The sequence below is a fragment of the Balaenoptera acutorostrata genome, chromosome 2 (genome assembly GCF_949987535.1).
Source record: "Balaenoptera acutorostrata chromosome 2, mBalAcu1.1, whole genome shotgun sequence".
NCBI classification, from domain to species: domain Eukaryota; kingdom Metazoa; phylum Chordata; class Mammalia; order Artiodactyla; family Balaenopteridae; genus Balaenoptera; species Balaenoptera acutorostrata.
This window is the reverse complement of record NC_080065.1, coordinates 104,653,065-104,670,652: the sequence shown is the minus strand read 5'-3', so window position 1 is coordinate 104,670,652 and position 17,588 is coordinate 104,653,065. Positions and strand designations below refer to the sequence as shown.

At 41.0% G+C, this 17,588-nt stretch overlaps 1 long non-coding RNA gene across 1 annotated transcript; it reads left to right on the top strand.

Annotated features, from left to right (window-relative positions):
- The first annotated feature begins 14,524 nt into the window (after positions 1-14,524).
- Positions 14,525-17,588, top strand: LOC130707335 (uncharacterized). Its single transcript, XR_009007235.1, has 2 exons — positions 14,525-14,578; positions 17,241-17,588. It is a non-coding gene; the product is annotated as an uncharacterized LOC130707335 (long non-coding RNA).

Below are 17,588 nucleotides of genomic sequence, written 5' to 3'. Positions count from 1 at the left end.
GGCCTGACCCTTGTCCTGGGAACCAAGATCCTGCAAGCTGCAGGGTGCAGCAAAAAAAAAAAAAAAAAAAAAAAAAAAAGAAGGCAACAAACTAAAAGGAGCAGAACAGTAGCAAAGAATAAAAAATAAAATAAAGTTAGAAAAATAAAAAATATATTAGAAAAAATAATAATATAAATGAAACAACAACAAGAAGGCAAAACAGAACCACAACAGCAAAAAAAAAAAAAAAGAAAAAATGCCAGAAAAGGCCTTTGGGGGTTAGATGTGGGTGCGGGGCTTAGGCAGGGGCAGCTTTGCCTAGGCTCAGTGTGGCTGGAGGGGGCCCTGGAGGATGGAGGCTCAGGCCCGGGACCCCAGCAGGCTTGCCGGGGCCCGAGCAGGTCGGGAAAATGCTGGCTGAATTCCCCTCTGATTCCCTGATCCCCCAAAGTTCTCTCCCCATCCCCACTGATCCCTTCACCATGAGTGGGCCCCTCCGAGCATGGGAACCCCTCCCCTCCCCCAGCTGCCCCTTGAGGTACTGGTTCTCTCTCGCCTCTACTTCTGCTCCCCCCCCTCCCTCCCATGCCCCCAGGACATGCGTGACTGGAGGGGGCCCCAGAGGGTGGAGGTTCAGGCCTGGGACCCCAGCAGGCTTGCTGGGGCCCGAGCAAGTGGGGGAAATGCTGGCCACATTCCCCTCTGATCCCCCGAAGGTATCTCCCTGTCCCCGCTGATCCCTTAGTGGTGAGTGGGCCCCTCTGGGTGTTGGAGCCCCTCCCCTCCCCCAGCCGCCCCTCAGGAGCACCAGTCCCATCCTGCCTCCACTTTTGCTTCCCTCTTCCCAACCCCCACGTCCTACCTGGTTGTGCAGGGGTTCCTCCCGTCCCCTTAGGTGTCCAAGGTCCCCCACCAGAGCCTGGTAGGTGCCCTAATTGTGAGAAGATGTGAACTCTGCATCCTCCTACTCTGCCATCTTGACTTCACCTCCCCCCCCATCCCTGGAATAAAGCTCCTTGACATGGGTCTTGGTAGTAATTTTTTGAATATGATACTTAAAGCACAAGCAACAAAATCAAAAATAAACAAGTGGGACTACATCAAACTAAAAAGCTTCTGCACAGCAAAAGAAACAATCAACGAAGTGAAAAGACAACCTATGGAATGGGAAAAATATATGAAACCCTATAACTGATTAGAGATTAATATCCAAAATATATAAAGAACTTACACAAATCAGCAGCAAAAAAACCAAACAATGAAAAAATGGGCAAAGAACCTGCATAGACATTTCTTCAAAGAAGATATAAGAAAGACCAACAGGCACATGGAAAAAATGCTCAACATTACTAGTAACTAAGGAAATGCATTAAAACTGCAATGAGACATCACCTCGCACTTGTTAGAATGGCCGTTATAAAAAAGACAAGAGATAACAAATGCTGGTATGGATGAGGAGAATGGGTTTGGTGGGATTGTAAATTGGTACAGCCACTGCAAAACAATATGGAGGATCCTCAAAAAATTAAAAATGGATTACCATATTACCCAGCAATTCTAATACTTCTGGGAATATATACAAAGAAAATGAAAACTCTAACTCAAAAGATATCTGCCCTCCCATATTCATAGCAGCATTATTTACAATAGCCAAGAGATGGAAACAACCTAAGTGTACATTGATAGATAAAATGAGTAAAGCAGTTGTTGTATCTATACACAAAATGGAATATTATTCAGTCAGATAAATGAGGAAATTCTACTATTTCTGACAATGTATGGACCTTAAAGGCATTATGCTAAGTGAAATAAATCAGACAGAGAATGACAAATACTGTGTCATCTCACTTATATGTGGAATCTAAAAAAAAAAAGTCAAACTCATAGAAAAAGAGATCAGACTTGTGGTTACCAGAGGCTGAGGGTGGGGGGAAGGGCAATTGGAGGAAGGTGGTTAAAAGGTACAAACTTCTAGTTATTAGATAAATAAATATTAGGGATGTAATGTACAACTTGATGACTACAGCTAGCACTGCTGTGTGTTGTATAGGTAAGTTGTTAAGAGAGTAAACCCTGAGAGTTCTCGTAACAAGGAGAAACATTTTTTTCCTTTTTGCTTATTTTTTCTTTTTATTGTATCTATATGTGAGCTGAGCCTATTGTGGTAATTGCTTCACAGTATATGCAAATCAAAAAATCAAACCATCCTGCTGTAGACCATAAAGTTATATACTATGATGTTTGTCAATTATTTCTCAATAATTGGAAAACTGGAAAAAATAGAGAAATAAAAAACCAAACATAAATTAAACTTTTGTTCATTTGAACATTTTCTTTCTGGCTACCTAGAAGATTTCATCTTTTCGTCAATATTCTGTAATTTTACCATTATGTAGTCAGGTTTAGTTTTGTTTGTATTTATCTTACCTGAATATTCTAAAATTAGATGCTTTATATATTTTTCATCAGTTTTGGTTAATTGTCAGTCATTATTTACTCAAATATTGCTTTTTCTTCATGTTCTCTCTTCTCTACTTTGGAATTCTTACACATCTCTTTGACCTTTAAGTTTTTCCAGTATTTCATGTTTTTATTTTTTCCATGTGCTTATTTCACGTATTTTATCTGACCTATCTCAGGTCACTAATTCTATCATGTGTAATTTGATAGTAAATACATTTTTGAAATTCTTAATCTAGTCATTATATTTTTATTATTATTTTAAAAAATCCATTAGATCATTTAAAATTTTCCATTCATGGCTTAAATTTTCAATCATTTTTTATTACCTTGAACGAAATAAGAATAATTATTTTGAAATCTATTATCTGGAAGCCCTTGGTGTCTGTTTTATAACCTTTGATTTCTCCTGGATTTTGTTCACATTGTCTTGTTTCTTCAAATGCCTGGCCATTTAAAACTATATGCTGGAATATATATGTGTGTGTATATATATATGTATATATATATATATATATATATACACACACACACACACATACACACATACACATGCACACATATATATTCATATGTATATTATTTTATATATAATATATTCTAGAGTATACTTAAATATGTATATTCAGCATATGTTAAATATATATGTATATGTGAAAGATAATTTAAAGTTTTTAATATAGTATAATATGCATAATATTCATATTATCTAGCATAATATATAATACGCTAGACTTTATATAACACCAGCTGACATTTTTTAAACAATTTTTAAAAATTGAAGTATAGTTAATTTACAATGTTGTGTTAGTTTCAGATGTACAGCAAAGTGATTCAGTTATACATATGTATATATATCTATTCTTTTTCAGATTCTTTTCCATTATAGGTTGTTACAAGATATTGAATATAGTTCCATGTGCTATACAGTAGGTCCTCATTGTGTATCTATTTTATATATAGTGTTGTGTATAGGTTAATCCCAACCTCCTAATTTATCTTCCCCCCATGCCCCCTGCTATCCCGTTTGGTAACCATAAGTTTGCTTTCTATGTCTGTGAGTCTATTTCTGTTTTGTAAGTAAGTTCATTTGTATCATTTTTTTAGATTCCACATATAAGTCATATCATATGATGATTGTCTTTCTCTGACTGACTTACTTCACTTAATATGATATTCTCTAGGTCCATCCATGTTGCTGCAAATGGCATTATTTCATTCCTCTTTTGGTTGAGTAATATTCCATTGTATATATATATATACCACACCTTCTTTATCCAGTTATCCATTGATGGACATTTGGGTTGTTTCCATGTCTTAGCTATTGTAAATAGTCCTGCTGTGAACATTGGGGTACATGTATATTTTTGAATTAGAGTTTTCTTCAGATATATGCCCAGGAGTAGGATTGCAGGATCATATGGTAACTCAACTTTTATTTTTTTAAGGAATCTCTCTACTGTTTTCCACAGTGGCTGCACCAGTTTACATTCCCACCAACAGTGTAGGAGGGTTCCTTTTTCTCCACACCCACTCCAGTATTTATTATTTGTAGACTTTTTAATGATGGCCATTCTGACCGGTGTAAGGTGATACCTCATTGTAGTTTTGATTTGCATTTCCCTAATAATTATCAATATTGAGCATCTTTTCATGTGCCTGTTGGCCATCTGTATGTCGTCTTTGGAGAAATATCTATTTGGGTCTTCTTCCCATTTTTTGTTTGGGTTGTTTTTTTTTTTTTTTTTTTTAAAGGATTTTCTTATTTATTTATTTATTTTTATTTTTGGCTGTGTTGGGTCTTCGGTTCGTGCGAGGGCTTTCTCCAGTTGCGGCAAGCGGGGGCCACTCTTCATCGCGGTGCGGGGACCGCTCTTCATCGCGGTGCGCGGGCCTTTCTCTATCGCGGCCCCTCCCGTCGCGGGGCACAGGCTCCAGACGCGCAGGCTCAGGAATTGTGGCTCACGGGCCCAGCTGCTCCGCGGCACGTGGGATCCTCCCAGACCAGGGCTCGAACCCGTGTCCCCCGCATTAGCAGGCAGACTCCCAACCACTGCGCCACCAGGGAAGCCCTGTTTGTTTTTTTGATATTGAGCTGTATGAGCTGCTTATATATTTTGGAAATGAATCCTGTGTCAGTAGCATCCTTTGCAAATGTTTTCTCCCAGTCTGTAGGCTGTCTTTTCGTTTTGTTTATGGTTTCCTTTGTTGTGCAAAAACTTTTAAGTTTAATTTGTTTATTTCTGTTTTTGTTTCCATTACTCTAGGAGACAGATCCAAAAAAGTATTGCTGCGATTTATGTCAAAGAGTGTTCTGCCTATGTTTTCCTCTAGGAGTTTTATAGTATCCAGTCTTTCATTTAGGTCTTTGATCCATTTTGAGTTTATTTTTGTATATGGTGTCAGAGAATGTTCTAATTTCATTCTTTTACATGACCGGTTTTCCCAGTACCACTTACTGAAGAGACTGTCTTTTCTCCAATGTGTATTCTTGCCTCCTTTGTCATAGATTAATTGACCATAAATGCATGGGTTTATTTCTGGGCTTTCTATCCTGTTCCATTGATCTGTATGTCTGTTTTTGTGCCAGTACCTTATTGTTTTGATTACTGTAGCTTTGTAGTGTGGTCTGAGGTCAGGGAGGATGATTCCTCCAACTCCATTCTTTCTCAGGATTGTTTTGGCTATTCGGGGTCTTTTGTGTCTCCGTACAAATTGTGAAATGTTTTGTTCTAGTTCTGTGAAAAAATGCCATTGGTAATTTGATAGGGATTGCATTGAACCTATAGATTGTCTTGGGTAGTATGGTCATTTTAACAATATTGATTCTTCCAATTCAAGAACAGAGTATATCTTTCCATCTGTTTGTGGGGTCTTTAATTTCTTTCATCAGCATCTTATAGTTTTCAGAATACAGGTCTTTTGTCTCCTTAGGTTTATTCCTCTGTATTTCTTTTTGATGTGATGGTAAATGGGATTGTTTCCTTAATTTCTCTTTCTGATATTTTGTTGTCAGTGTGTAGAAATGCAACAGATTTCAGTGTATTTGTTCTGTGTCCAGCAACTTTACCAAATTCATTGATGAGCTCTAGTAGTTTTCTGGCAGTGTCTTTAGGATGTTCTACATATAGCATCATCCCATCTGCAAACAGTGACAGTTTTACTTCTTCTTTTCCAATTTGGATTCCTTTTATTTCTTTTTCTTCTCTGATTGCTGTAGCTAGGACTCCCAAAACTATGTTCAATAAAAATGGTGAGAATGGTCATACTTGTCTTCTTCCTGATCTTAGAGGAAATGCTTTCAGCTTTTCACCATTGAGTATGATGTTAGCTGTGGGTTTGTCATATATGACCTTTATTATGTTGAGGTATGTTCCCTTTTTTCTCCCTTTCTGAAGTGTTTTTTATCATGATTGGATGTTGAATTTTATCAAAAGATTTTTCTGCTTTTATGCTTTTCTGAGATGATCATATGGTTTTTATTCTCCAATTTGTTAATGTGTTGTATCACATTGATTGATTTGAGGATATTGAAAAATCCTTGCATCCCTGGAATAAATCCCACTTGATCATAGTTTATGATTGACAGTTTTATATCCAACTGAATTATCAATTAATACTGAGGGTGAAATGAAGATATTTTCAAGTAAAATAGGAAGAGTTTATCAACAGTAATCTCTGTTGGTGCTGCATTGTGTTCCCTCAAAATTCTTCTGTTGAAACCCTGACCCCTAGGACCAGAAAATGTGAGTGTATTTAGAGATAGGGCCTTTAAAATGAAGATTAAGTGAAAATGAGGCTGTTAGAGTGGGCCCTAATCCAATCTAACTGGTGTCATGTAAGAAGAGGAAATTTGGACGTACAAAGGGACACCAGGGTATCTGCTGCAAGAAAAGACCATGTGAAGACACAGTGAAAGGCAGCCATCTGCAGTCATTAGGAGAGGCCTCAAAGGAAACCAAACCAATCGACACCTTGATCTTAAACTTCCAACCTCTCCAACTGTGAGAAAATAAATTGCGGTTTTTTAAGCCAGTAGTCTGTGGTATTTGTTATGGCAGCCCTAGCAAGCTAATGAAGATTCTTATAAGAAGTACTAATACTTTAACTCCTAAATATTTTCAAATCGCATCACACATATAAAATATTCCTGCAGTATTCTGACAGAAGTACACAGGGGTTGGGGCGCTGAACAACACAGGGGTTGAACAACCCCTTGAACAGCACAGGGGTTGGGGCGCTGACCCTCTGTGCAGTTGAAAGTCCTCATATAATTTATAGTTGGTCCTTCATATCCATGGTGCCACACCATGGATTCAACCAACCTCAGATCTTGTAGTACTGTAGCATTTACTATTGAAAAAAAATTCACCCATAAGTGGTCCTGCACAGTTCAAACTCATGTTGTTCAAGGGTCAACTCTAGATAAGAATGGTCACAGGCCAGAGATCAGCCAGGGGGTTCTAGCCATTCTGTTCTCCACAGCCACACTAAGACTTGAGGATATCAATATTTCATGCACATCTGTAACCCATTCATGACACCTCATCTGGGAAGCTCTTTTCTAAAGGATAAACTTCAGGAAGAAGTAAAATGATCTCATAAGGAATGTCTGACATTCATGGAGGAAGTTTCTTTCTGTATATCAACTGAACCCCAGGCAGAGTTTCAGGATGGCTATTAAAATTTTTTTTTTTTATAAACAGAAGGACACTAACTGATGACTTCTCAGAGAGCTGAGCCCCAATCTTCTTTATCACCTTTACCTTCCAGGTATATTTTCCTGCTTCTGCACTTGGATTCCAGTAAGTCGTGAGGATAGATCTGTGAGTATAGCCCCATTCTCTGCTTTGGGTTTCTCTCTGGAAATACAAAGATTTTTGTTTGATCCTAGCTTTATAATTCTCTTTTTGTATTTATCATCACTATGTCTTTTTTTAATTTATTATTTTTAAAAATTTATTTTATTTTTGGCTGCGTTGGGTCTTCATTGCTGCACGTGGGCTTTCTCTAGTTGTGGCGAGCGGGGGCTACTCTTTGTTGCAATGCACGGGCTTCTCATTGTGGTGTCTTCTCTTGTTGTGGAACACAGGCTGTAGGTGCCAGGGCTTCAGTAGTTGCGGCACGTGGGCTCAGTAGTTGTGGCTCGTGGGCTCTAGAGCGCAGGATCAGTAGTTGTGGCGCACGGGCCTAGTTACTCCACATCCTGTGGGATCTTCCCGGACCAGGGCTTGAACCCGTGTCCCCTGCATTGGCATGCAGATTCTTAACCACTGCGCCACTAGGGAAGCCCATATCATCACTATGTCTTTTGGACAGAGATAGTATATTGAGAGTGTGAACAAATGGAGACTTAATCGGAAACCAAGCATAGCCATTATTCAGAAAGTTTCAGATTCCTCTTTGCCTAAGATATTGACTTATGAGACACCACATGAGGATTCATATGTTCAACTCAGTTGTGTTAAAGTGCATGACAATACCCAAAATGAAACTTCACGCTTGAAAATTGGACACCACTGAAGCTATTTAGTAACTATTTAGAAAGCATTATTTTCACCTTGGAAAATAAACATTAAAGTTTATTTATTCTAGTAAAATTATGTTTCCAAAAATGTTACTTCTGAGGCTTAGTTTATCTTAGTATAAACTAGTTGTTCTCTTTCAGGGGTTATCCCCACCCCACCCCAACTGAGGACATTTGGCAATGTCTGGAGGCAATTTTGATTTTTGTGACTTTGGGGGGGGGTGCTACTGGCATCTAGTGGGTAGAGGTCAGGGATGTTTCTAGACATCTTACAATGCACTGAACAACCCCACATAACAAAAAAATTATTGACCCCAAATTTCAATAGTGTCAAAATTGAGAAAACCTACATCATTTGACTGTACTCACCATACAAAAGCAAAAATCATTTAGGAGCACCTGTTGACACTTTTTTGTCCCCTGAGATTCTGTTACCAAGGCTGTTGCCCCAGGATCATACCCCTGCCCCTCCCTCGAATGGAAACCAGTTGTTCTTATCTAAGTTCAGGAGGAAGCTGCAAAGAGAAAAGCAAGGACTGGTTAGAACAACTAGACCCAAGATGACAGAAGATTTGACTTCCAGTAGACCTTGATCCTCATTATACGCTCATTGTAATACGTTAGCATGCTAAAGGGCCCATCCACCAGCACCATGACAGGTGACGATCGCCTTGACAACAACTGGAAAAGCCCATACAAGGACTGAAAAAGAGTGTTGCATCAGTTCTGTGTCCAAACCACAACCCTGTTCTCAGATAAGACGTGAGTATGCCTCCCACTATTTCCAATTCCCTCCCTTTTACCTCGGCCCTCCTAAACATATGGTGTCTCTGTCCCAATTCGGTTGTGAAGTTGATTTGAGAACTAAATTTGCGCTTCTGCATTCTTTGGCCATTAATGAAAGCTTGTGCTGTTCCAGTCTCAGCATAGGTTTCATTATTGGCTGTGCGAATCTGAGCGGAAAAAGAACCTCCCTGGGTGTCGGCGCCTGGCTAGGACGTTAGTGAGGGTCCAGTTGACCAGTTTGGTAACAGTTCCATTTAGGAGGTCAGCCTGGGGTCCCAGGACTCTGCATTTTTCCAGGTGGTTTCCATCCAAGAGGTCCAAGGATTACATTCTAAGAAATCTTTTTTACCCCTTGCTATTTCTGAAAGCTACTTAAGGATAGGGGCTGCATCCTCGCCTAAATCCAGAAAACGCTTGTTGAGTGAATGACAAAACGATGGATGAAAGTATGAATGAAGTTAGGGGAGTCAATCATTTTACTACACAGGTCCCAGCAGCTCCCGTTACTTCCGGCCGCAGAACTGGCCGGCCCTTTCAAGCCAAGCCTCTTGGGCAGGCTCTCGCCGCGACTGGAGGCATGCTGGACTACATTTCCCAGAGTTCCAAGGGATCGCTGCGCAGGCGCACTTGGAAAACTCGGGCGTCTCTCTCCTCCGCAGAAACTGGCAGGTCATTGCCGAACTGCCCCAGCCTGTCCTCCTGTCCTCCTTGTCCCGCAGTCTGAACTCCAGTAGTTCTGGTAGTGTATGTGTGTCGCTGCAGGCTGGACTTATGGCGTCGCCGTTGAGGTTCGACGGGCGGGTGGTACTGGTCACCGGCGCGGGGGGAGGTGAGTACGCGAAGGCTAGAGGGCCGGCGTCCTCCAGCGGTCCGGGATCCGCACGCAGCTGTAGCTGCGATCTCAGCATCTGGGCTGCGGGCAGCGGTGGCGGGGCGGCTTGGGGAGCGAGCGACTGGACTCGGTGGGGTTGAGGGTGGGAGGACGGACAACGATTGTTCTCCGGGCGCCTAATCGGCTGAGGATGGTGAGGAGGGGCTGGCCAGCCTTGAGTGGGGCGCCAGAAACTCCTGGTGCAGCCCACTTCTCCACCCGCCCCCAACCCTGTGGGAGCTTCTCAAGGCTTCAGGTCTTGAGAGGAGAGAGGCCCGGCTCGGCTGCGGGTTGCAAAACTAGGTAAAATTCATCCCGACGCCCGTCTGTGCGTATCGATTGCGACTCTTCCTGTTAATAGACTCCCTAGGCCTCTGTCAAGTGTTTTAAACGTGGCGGAAAAGCCGTCTCGGGGCTGGAATCACCCCCGCAGTAGTAGAGATGTCAGCCCCTTGCCTTTGAAAAGTCAATCATCTTTCCCTCTGTCGGATGATTTTAAGTTCTTGAGAGGGCCTTCTTTAAAAAAAGGCATCTGATAAGAGTCCTCCTTTTTGGACTTTGTGTGTTTATCAAGCGGATTGCAAACTCCAATGCCTGCAGGACTCAGGCAGGCGATAGAGGAATAAAATGAGAGTGGGGTGGGGGCAGTAGGAACTGGAGAGCAGAGGCCTTTCTGAAGTGGGCCAGATCTTCCTGTATTTCAGAAGCCAAGTGGAGATTGGTTATGTGAAATAACCCTATTTTTATTTCTATTTATTTATTTATGGCTGCATCAGGTCTTTGTTGCGGTGCGCGGGCCTCTCATTGCGGTGGCTTCTCTTGTCGCAGAGCCGGGCTCTAGGCGCGCAGGTTTAGTTGCTCCACGGCATGTGGGATCTTCCCGGACCAGGGCTCGAACCCGTGTCCCCTGCATTGGCAGGCGGATTCTTAACCACTGCACCACCAGGGAAGTCCCCAAATAACCCTATTTTTAAAGGACAAAATTTAAGACAAAGCACTCGTACCCACACGGATGCTTTCCAGTGAGGTTTTACACTATTTCCCACCTGTCCATGATCTCTGTAATCTCCAAGTGCAGGGATCTTGACCTAATGGGCCTTTGATTACCCACTGGTAGTGCCTTATACCTAGAATGGACCTAATGCAGAATTAATTTGAATTATATATTAAAAGTCACAAACAGTGGAATTCTGACAGTTAATTCATACGTATTTTCACGTCTCCATTTATAAAATGGATTCACATGCTTCCTTTCAGAAAATATCTTTAGTATTAATTGGTGGCCAAATGTTTTATATCCGTAGCTATATTTATTCTAAAATGATTATGTTTTTGGGAAAACATTTTGTTTACACTTTGCTTTTGATGGAAATAATTAAGTAAAGCACTCATGTTTTAAACCTCTTTTGACAGTGAGTGATTCACAGTATGAAATACATTTTATACCAGGACCTGGTATGCACACACACACACACACACCATATTTGAAACAAGCTCATGACACGGTACATAGTAAATGCAGTGCACTTTGAACGTTTCTATTCTGTTTCATTAAGTAAATGCAGATTACAACCCACCAAATTGATTTTGTGAAGTATTAATGGGTTGTGAGTAGACAGTTCTGAATTTAGCACCTCCTGTTCATGAACTGATCCGTATTTTAAAGAGCCTGGATTATGATACAATTACTAGCCATTAGATTTGAATACTGATCTGGGGCAGATATAATTTTGTGGTAAAGTTGAGACTGTCATTAGGTCTACACTGGGCCATCATTATGAAAGAGAGATTGAGATCTAATTCTAGTCCTCTCATGAAGACTGTTGTCCTTGAGGTCTTGGGGTTCTCATTTAAGGATACATATCTGTAGAATTGAGGCACTGCTAAACATCCCAGGAGGGTGTCCGTGAATGCCTGCCAGGCCTGTGTCTGGGAATTAGTCTGACTCCAACCCACGCATGTTCTAGAGATGAATAGAAATATCTTTGCACTATTCAGGTGCTGTTGTTTAGCTTGGAATATTGAATAGTTTAATGGGAGACCTGGAAGGAGAGGTTTAGAATTGTCTAGGATTAAGGTAAACAATTTTGCCGTGATGGGTGGTATAACGGGAATTCGTATTTATTAGCTGATTGTAGTAGTTGCTGGGGATGTAGTTGTGAGAGTGGTGGAGGTGGGCCGTGGAAGGAGGGAGTCTGGCCATTGTGAATTTGAGATGGTTATAAAATAGCAAGCTGTAGATCTGGAGATAGTGAGAAGTGTGTGAGTAGTTGGAGATTCTGGAGTCAGGAGAGGTTTCGAAGTCATTTGACTTCCTTTGATTGGTAAAGCTAGAAGGTGAAATAGTCCAGGAAGCTAATCTCAGAGGCTCTGTCAACTTGAAGCAGAGAGAAGTCTAACCCACTGAAGAGAGCACTGAACAAGCACTGTGAGAAAAGAATCAACTGATATTTGACAGTGCTAAAGAAGTTAAGGTCAGAAGAGAAATGGGGGAGAGAGGACGGTTGACAATGAACTTAGGTGTGGGAGAAAGTTAAGACAGGATTTAAAAGAGGATTAAGAGAAAATAGAGGCTCTTGGCTTTAACTTTTTGTGCATTTTGACTGTAAAGATTTTCTGGGCATTGTGGGAAATGTAAAAGAACGACATAATCTCAACCTACAAGGACCTTCTAGTTTAGTTGGAGAGACAGACTAAGACACATAAAGTATTTAAATAATGTTTATGTAAGCACAGATATAAAAACGTTGGAGGACACTTAACGAACCTGTTAATGGACGAGTGGTATTACAGGGAAACAGGGAGGAGAATGTCACTTTTAACTTTATATACAGATTTGTGTACAGTTTGCATGGGCCTTTATGGTAAAAGTAGATTACTGACACATCTTTTCAGAGAATTGTATGCTTGGTTTTGAGATAATTCTCTGATTAACGTAGATCAATCTCTACGAGAGACATACCCCATTCCTTTCGTCTGATGATTTTCTTTGTTACCATTTTTTTTTTTTTTTTTGCGTTCTGGTTATGAGTATTTGATTTCTCTGAAAACCTCATGTTTAGAGCAAGTGCTTCAGCCTAGATCTGATAAAATATGAGGAGACTTGAGTTATTATATTGGGTGGGTTCTCTCTCATCCATTCAGAGTGGATTAAATTTTAAAATAAATTATTTGGTGATCTTTTAGTTTTGGAAAACTTTATAGTTTGGGTTCTTTTTAGAAGAGCCTGATAATTTAGCCATCTCAATATTTGTTTACATGTTTATCAATTAATTCAAATTAAATTTAAACTACCAATTAAATTTCTCAATTACATTTTAAAAAACGTGTGCACGGGGCGTCAGGGGCACGAGGCGGCGCCGGCCTGGCGCGGGGCTGCGGCGGCCGCGTGGACCGGCGCCCGGGGCGGCAGAGCGGGGACGGGGCCGTGGTTCCGGAGCGCAGCCCCGCCGGCCGGGCCGAGGCGCTGGGGCGCCGGGGACGCGTGGTGGGCGTAGGGCAGGGGCGCCGGCCCGGGCAGAGGCTGCCGGAGCGCCGCAGGCCTGGAACTCCGCGCGGGTCGCCTGGAGACGACGCCTCCGCCAGGCCCTGCTCGAGCCCGCCCCCGCACCGAGGCGCACTTGGCCGCCCGGTGCCCACGGCGCCCTGGGTCTCAAACCATGCCGGTGTCTGACCAGGCGTTTGTCACGCTGGCTACCAATGACGTCTACTGCCAGGGGGCCTTGGTGCTGGGGCAATCATTGCGGGACCACAGGGCCACCAGGAGGCTGGTGGTGCTGGTCACCCCTCAGGTGTCCAGCCTGCTCAGGGAAATTCAGATGATCCACATTGACACCAGAAGAAGTGAAACCCTTCTGCTGACCAGTAACAACGGGAGACATGGAGAATGTTATCAAAGGCTTATCTGGGGGGAAGGACCTGGGCCTGGGCAATTGTAAGGGATGTTCTGTAAAACTGGGCACAGTAAATTTCCATGCAAAAAGAAAAAAAACAAAAAAACAAAAAAACGTGTGCATGTTAAAATAATTTAAACAATGCAGAAGTAAGCTTTCCACTCCTTGTTGCTAGTTACACAATTCTGTTCCCCAGAGGTAACCACTAATTGCCAGTCTCTTATATAGTCTTCCTGAGATATTCTCTGCCTATACAATTTATATGGGCACGTATCCATTTTTGGATGTATAAATTTACACCTCATACCTTTGAGTCTGAATTAAATATTTCCTGTGTGTGGTGATTATGTAGTCAAGGTTCAGAGCAGGATATAGAAACCACTAGATATTTGAAACAGGAAAGGACTTAATTTAAGCAGTTGGGTTTTAGGCAGTTCCTCTTGGAATTCCTTATGGAACAGTATAAAACTGGTCCATTAGGGGAGCCACTACCTCTGAGGCTACCATTGGAACTGCCACAGCCCAAATAGCCACTGGCCCCAGGGATCTAGAGAATGGAAGCCGCCATCCAGAAATTAGGGAGCTGGATCTAGAAGCTGCCACTATACCTGCTTAATACCTAGAAAGCCTCAAGAAATCAGCTTCTTAACCAACAGTAACATCCAAAAGTCACAGTAAGGTGGCTTCTGCCTCATTCCCTCCTTCCACATTTCATGCAAATGTGTTTAATGGTGGAACCCAATTCACATCTAGCATCCATCCTAGAGCTAGGTAGAATGATAGGAAATGGTTGGTAGAATAGGTGGAAAATACAGTTTGAAGCTTTCCAACCCCTGAAAGTAGAAGTAGGTGAAGTAGAGGCTGAGAGTACCAATGAAAGCTCTACCCTTGTAATGTAATTAATTGTTCACCAGTTACTTTGCAATAGGGATTGAGTTGAGTGGACCAGAAAAATTATGCTAACATTTGCTCAACCTTCTGATTTTTTTCTTTTGTTTTCAATAGGATTGGGCCGAGCCTATGCCCTGGCTTTTGCAGAAAGAGGTGCATCAGTTGTTGGTAAGTTGATACATTTTTCTTTTCATTCAGTAGCTGGGAACTAAAATACAGTCTTCACAAGCCAGAGGCCTTTGTATTCACATCAAATAATTTGTCAAGGTCAAATTTCATCACTAATTTTTTCTTCTGCCAGCAAAATTTTTTTCCCCATTGAGGCTAACTTTGTAACTTTTTAAAGTGAACTAGTTTCACAGAATTTGCAACTTAATAGAACTGAGAAAGATGAGCTGACATTCATTATATAAAAGGAAATTCTTGAATTTGGTCTATTGTGGGCTGTAATTTTTCGATGTAGAAGACTGGTGCAAGATGAATCCTTGTAAGTGTAAATATATTGATAAGGTAAGAAATAAGTGCATTTTCATAACTAAATGTTTGGAATCAGGGAATCCAAAGTGTTTTCTTTTTAATCTCTTTCATAAAAATTTTTCAAATGGAAGCTTTTATAACAGTTAAAAATTTTTTAAATTAAAGGGGCACTTGCATGAGTTTTATTATGGGGGGATCAGTTGGAAGATGGTGTATTGAAGAATACACCAAAAGTGGGAGGTTTTAGTAATCTCAGTGGTTTGCCTGATGTACTTGGCAGTTGGTATGGACCTAGGAGTGGATTTGTCTACAGCCAAGTCTTTGTGGGGAATATCTAAATGAGTGCCAGGTAGGTACATAGGGCAGATGTATGGCCCAATATTTATTAATATCTTTCCTGGGCTAAAATTGTTGGCCCACATCATTGTCCTCCCAATCCCAGTTTTCCTACATCTTATCAGGGAATACAGAGAGCCAAATTTATCCCAATTTGTTTACGGAGATGTGTAATAAAAGACTGAAGAAGCAGCCATGTTTTCTAAACAAAGAAGACCTAAGCAGGATATTGAATATACTTTGCTTCCTCAGCATATATCTTTTTTTTTTTTTCATTCATGAGATATTTAATAAAATAACACATTTCGGGAAAAATATCAATACAGTTGTATACATCATTACTGAAAACTGTATACCATCATACAAAAAAGGATTTTATTTTGGGAAATCAATTCCTAATTTATGGCAAGTTTTACTTTCAGAAATAAAACCACAAAACAGCACAATCTAATTCAATCTTAAAGGCTGGCATGCTGAGCAAGGAATGTTCTTATTCTTTGTAGGAGCTCCTTCTTTACACTGTCAGGTACCAGGGCTCTGCCTTTTGGTGTGATTTCAGCCACCAAGTCATCAACAGTAACTGTTCTAGTCCTGTTTCTTTAATTACCTTTACAGTGTGCCTTCAACTGATCCTTCCAGCCACATTCAATTAATTTAGCTCTCAGCAACTCTTTGAGGCCTTCTCTTTCTCCAGTTTCTATCAACTTTTGGTTAATTGCTGCTCTTATCTGCGCATCTTTGTTCATCTTGCTAACCACACTCTTCGGCTGCCCGGACCTAGCATATATCTTTATGAAAGGGACACAGCGACTTTGGATGTTCCTTGTTTAAGGTCATAGCCACTGTCTGTTAATCCAGTCTACTTCTTGGGGCAAGGACAAATTTTGTATTGTGGTATTTGGTCAGGGCATGTATAGTTCAGGCCTTTTTTGCCAGATTTTCCCCAAAATATTTCATGTCAGGGCCTAAAGGCACATGTTGTTACTTTTTTTTTTTCTTTAAAAAAAAATATTGTTATTTATTTATTAATACTTAAAACTTTTTATTTATTTACATCTTTTCCACTCAATTCGGTAAGTGCCAGTATCTCATTTTATCTTTTGTATCTCTTAAAGTTCCGAGAATGTTGCCTTTTGTAAAGAAGGGACTTTGTTCATTCCTTCCTTTATTGTTTGCTGTAGCCCTTTTCTGGGGGTGGGGCGGGCTGGGGAGTGGTTGGTGTGTCTTTGAGATTGGTTGAATAAATTTCTGCTTTTTTTTTTGTGACTAAGTTATAATCTTAGTTTATAAACTTGTTTTGTAAAACCTTTTGCAGCAGTATGTGTTTATGTGGATCAGTTTTCCTATATTTATTTATTACCTTTGAATTTGTTGAACTCAGATTGGAGTTTTTCAGTTCTAAGAAAAAGGTAAACAGGGACAGTGTATCTGTTTATTTTGTCATTGCCTCAGGGATGGTATCGCAGCAAGTGCTTGTGAGTGTCCAAAAAGGCAGAAAATTAGTGTTTTGGGAAAAATATTTACCAAACTAGGCTGGAGAGCCAGATTTAGTTTAGTTTAGTTTCTGTGAAAATGTAGAACTTTTCACTGATATTTTCTACCACTTTTTAGCCTGTGACCTAGCTGTGAACTTTCTGGGCTACCAATGGGTTTTGTTCTTCCCTAACCACCACTACCCTCTGCTTTAACTTTTTTAAAACACAGATGCCCTGAGTCCAGGTTGTATCATGTGCGCTAACATTTCTCCTGTGTTAATTTTGTTCTGCTCAGAATATTTTTACCTGGGTAAGCAAAACATAGTAAAGAGGAGTAAGCAAACCTAGGATTTATGACATCAGAGTATCTTGTTTGTGGAAAAATTACTAATCAGTTAATCCTATGACTAGCTCAGAGGCCAGTAAGAAGTAAGACCTTAAGAAATGGAGTACCTTGTTTCTCATATAAGTCAACTTTTGCTAGGTTATGCCGAGTTAACAGACAAATCTCAATGGTTTATAATAATAAAGGATAATTTCAGGACTTCCCTGGTGGTGCAGAGGTTAAGAATCCACCTGCCAATGCAGGGGTTACAGGTTCGAGCCCTGGTCCGGGAAGATCCCACATGCCGCGGAGCGACTGAGCCCGTGCGCCACAACTACTGAGCCTATGCTCTAGAGCCCACGAGCCACAACTACTGAGCCCGTGTGCCGCAACTACTGAAGCCCACTTGCCTAGAGTCCGTGCTCCGCAACAAGAGAAGCCACTGCAATGAGAAGCCCACACACCTCAACAAAGAGTAGCCCCCGCTCGCCGCAACTAGAGGAAGCCCACGCATAGGAAGGAAGACCCAACACAGCCAAAAATAAAAATAAATAAATAAAATAAA